The 4441-nt window shown below is 35.0% G+C and overlaps 1 long non-coding RNA gene across 1 annotated transcript; it reads left to right on the forward strand.

Moving 5' to 3' along the window:
* Positions 1 to 468: 468 nt before the first annotated feature.
* On the forward strand, positions 469 to 2692 carry LOC130959538 (uncharacterized). The gene is made up of 2 exons (XR_009078661.1): positions 469 to 1387; positions 1766 to 2692. It is a non-coding gene; the product is annotated as an uncharacterized LOC130959538 (long non-coding RNA).
* Positions 2693 to 4441: the final 1749 nt, after the last annotated feature.

Genomic DNA, 4441 nt, shown 5'->3' on the forward strand with positions numbered 1-4441 from the left:
AAGTGATGTATTTTAATTTAATACAAAGATAATTACAAATAGGAGGATTCGATTTGTTGATTTAAAAATTAAAAAAAAAATTCACAAATTAGAGGATAAGTTTTTTAAAGGTCACAAAATTCAAAGATGGGTTTTGCATTTTAAACATTTAAAAAAAATTAAAATTTACAAATTCAACTTTTCGATTTGTGATATGTTATTAACAAACACTATTATAAAAAAACACTATTATAAATCTCTCTTTATACAAGTAAATAATTTATAAATATAATAAAATAGATTCTATAGATAACTTGCGCAAAGCGCGGGTTCTACACTAGTAGTTAAAGAATCAACAACCTTTGTTCCCTTCGTCAAACATTTTGGTGAGAGATTTACAAAATGTCCTCAATCTCTCAGGTCATGAACTTTGTATTTATTGTTCTTTTTTATTGTCCCCTTTTTAATTTTCCTCAATCCTCACCAATCAGGAAATCACCAACTCGGCCCCCTTCTAACTTTTTTTTCCAAAATCAATAATTGATTCCTCTAATAATCGTTTTTGGTTAATTACCGTTGAGACTTGAGAGAGATTTTCACATATGTAACCATCGCAACTCGCGAGTCTTCATCATGACATTTAATCATTTTTAAGATATGCTCAATTATTTCTGTTCCAATTTTTTAATCATAACATGGGACTATTATATGATACGTAATTATCTAGTATAATTTGCTATCAGCACTAAATAAAAATCAAATATTTCATAACTTTACTTATTATGAGTTCAAGAAATCAACTGTTGGTATAAAAATAGGTAGGTTCAGTTTGAGTGGTTGAGCTATAAACTAGGATGTTCAAAACTGATTTAAACAGATTTAAACCGATCAACTGAATCAAATAAATAAAAAACTGAACAAATCAAAAATAAAAAAACCAAAAAAATTACATTTTGTTGTTTTTATTGTAGTTGGATTCGGTTTTCAATTCTGACAATGAAAATTCCAACCAACCCCCTCCCCGCACCTAATCCCCCACCCCCAAACGTAAACCTAGCTTCTCTCGCTCTTTTCTCTCATTTTCGCACTCGCAGTCTTGCTCTCTGATGCTCTCAGGCTCTTCTCAAAGTTTTTTATTCTTCTCAGTTCTTACTAGCACCGAAGCCTTCCTCCCAGCAGCGTTTTTTCCAGCAGCGCCCAGCGTCACTAGCGAGCACCGATCCAACAACGTTCTTCCCAGCAGCGCCAAGCCGCCAACCACCGAAGCCTTCTTCCCACCGAGCTACCCAGCACAGCACCAGCCAACAGCGTTTTAACTTAACCCACAACACAGGACAGCACAGGACCGACCACCGAGCCACCCAGCCGCCGATTCAACTAAGATATGGAGCCCGAGCCTCTGAGTCAGGTATGTCTTTAAGTAATTTGACTAATTTCTGTTCAATAAATCAATAATCATTGATGGATTGCTGTTGGTTGTTGTTAACTTGTTAATCAATAAATCAATAATTTCAGTTTCATTGTTCTATATATTTGTTGTTTGATTGTTGATTGTTGTTCATTATTTTGTTGTTGATTTTTTGAAATTTCTAGTAATTACTATTGTTGTTCATTGTTCATGGTTGATTGTTATTCATTATTCATTGTTATTCATTGTTATTGATTGTTATTCATTTTTTTGAAATTGTTAGTAATTAGGTTGATGAAGGTAGCTATTTTGTAAAATAGGTCAATGTTGTTCTTTTTCCCCTTATAATATTTGAAAGAAAACTACTTTCTGTTTCAGGTTGGGGAGATTATTAGCAGATTTGAGAAGAAGAGATTTTACTTAAAATGTAACTTCTTTTGTTTTTGTTAGTACTTAACATACGTGCTAACAATTTAGTTTAGAAACTCCACAAATTTTTAGCCTTATGCCGAGAGACACTATACTCACTTATCTACAAAGCTTTTCTTTAAAGGATTGGTCTGATATATTATCTCTGGTTCTATTATTGCCATGGTTTGGGAGGGTAAAGGTGTTGTTGTAACTGGCCAAAAGCTGATTGGAGCAACAAACCCCTTGGCATCTGAGTCTGGAACTATCCATGGTGACTTCGCCATTGCATCGGAAGATAACTATAAACTCATTTCTATCTAACAGCATGGTTTCGTATGTGCTTTCCATAGATATGGATCGTAGGTCTGTTAAGTAAATTTTAGGTTGACAACTAAAATGGTTAATGTTATAATCTTGTTTTTGAAATATTTGTTCAAATTAATCATAAAATCAAGTGCACTTTAAATAAAGGTTGTAGTGGTCTATGTGTGTGGATCCTTTCTGATTGGAGTATTGGACATGTCAGTTATAGAATTTTAACATTGTTTGATAAGGTAGTCTCTAGAATGAGTCTTAAGAGACGATGGTGAAGATTCACCTGTGACATGATCAAGTGCTTTTTTCAATAATTATTATTTTTATTATGTAACTGTCTTTTGATTTCAGGTTGGTTAGCTTAAAGAAGTTTCATTGTTTTGTTGGAGAGGACATCAAAACGTGACTATCTGTTGCTGGAAATTTGTTTTTATTTTTTGTTTTGTTAACTATTGAACTTTTAAACTTTTTTTATTGTCGTATTTTAATTTCTTTTGTCATTAGATTTCATTGGATCAAGACTTTTGTTAGTTATGGTGTACTTGTATTCTATAATTTCAATGTTATCACTTTGTGAAATAGTATGAGGTTTTTGTTTGAATTGATTGAAAAATCGAACAAATCGAACCAAACCAAACTGATTTCAATTAGTTTGGTTTGGTTCAGATAATTTCGATAAAAAAAACGAACTAAATCAAACTATAATTTAATTAATCGATTGGATCGGATGACTTTTCTCTAAAAAATCGAACCAAACCGCACCTAAACCAATTTTCGTCAAATTAGTCTAATCTATCCAAACACAATTAACTATAAATATAAAACCTGATAAATTGGTATGACCGATATTGATTCACATAGGATATATATCACTATGGAAAATTATCTAATATGGTTAGGATTTTTTATTTAAATATATTAAATAAATATAATAATTACTTAATTAAATAATTTTAAAAGTTATTATTGAAATTCGTTAGTCTTTCTTATCTTGTTTATACCGTAAATGAGATAAAACACGTGGACGTAACATGTGTATATCTCGTTTACACTGTAAATGAGATACGTGCAAGCTTATCTCGTTTACAGTATAAACGAGATAATGCTGGGCGACGGCTATAAATATTGCGACGGCTATAAATATTTATCATTGACAGCGTTTGATTGTGCCCTAATTTGAACTTTTCAACCACTTTCTCCTCTCTTTTATCCCCTTTTGACCATATTATCGATAAATACGATGATGGCGCACGCAACTAGTAACGATGGAGACATCAACAGGCTGAACGAGAATTCTCATTACACCGGAACAGCCGACTTTGCGGTTATTTCAGTTGTGTTGAATTTTATGCAATCTCATATAGAGAGATGTGTGTATCTAGCCATAGTTAGGGTAGTCGCACATAATTTTATACACTGTAAATGAGATACATTTGCACGTATTTTATTTACACTGTAAACAATATACTTTTACACGTATTTCGTTTACAATGTAAACGAAATAAGAGAAGCAAACGAATTTTGATAATAACTTTTAAAATTATTTAATTTAGTAATTATTATATTGATTTAATTTATTTAAATAAAAAATTCGATATAGTTAGGAAAAAACATCCATACATATAAATTTTGAGATGTGCAGAGGAGAAAGTGACACGTGGCTTCCTTAGTCAACGATACATGGGGAGGTGCGAACCCAAAAGCCTGCAGCACAGATTGACGCAAAATAGCGTCATATCTTGTTAGGAAAATAGTTTGATTAGCGTGAGTTTTGTGTTTATGATTTTCGAGAAGTGGACTGAAATTATTTGGACCTGTTTAGAGTTCATGCGAGTTTTTTGTTTGCCTAATAGTAGGGGTGGCAGGAGTACTCAAACTCCCGGGTATCCGACCAGCCCCTACCCGCTCGGGACGGGTTTAAACCCGACCCGAGGGCGGGGGCGGGTTTTGATCGGAGCGGGTAGTGTAGCGGGGCGGGGGCGGGGGCGGGGTCGGGGTCGGGGTCAGGGTAAACCCGCCCCTACTCGCCTCGGAGTACTTAATATATATATGTTTTTATGAGATTAGGGTTTGTCTCGAGTCCACCAACCATCAGAGATCAGACCCCAAGTCCCCAAATCCCTAGTTGGTCATCTTCTTCCTCATAGTCATATAATCAAAGCTCTTTGCTCCTCAGCTCAGCCTCTCATCCCCTCCCCGCCATTGCGCCGTTGCTCCGCAGCTCCTTGCCGTCGTCGCAATTCCTTGGCGTCACCACTTAATCCCACTGCTCCTTGCTATCGCCGCTCACCTCCCGCCTGCCGTCGGCCCGTCGCTTGTCAGCCGCAC

This window comes from Arachis stenosperma, chromosome 1 (genome assembly GCF_014773155.1).
Source record: "Arachis stenosperma cultivar V10309 chromosome 1, arast.V10309.gnm1.PFL2, whole genome shotgun sequence".
NCBI classification, from domain to species: domain Eukaryota; kingdom Viridiplantae; phylum Streptophyta; class Magnoliopsida; order Fabales; family Fabaceae; genus Arachis; species Arachis stenosperma.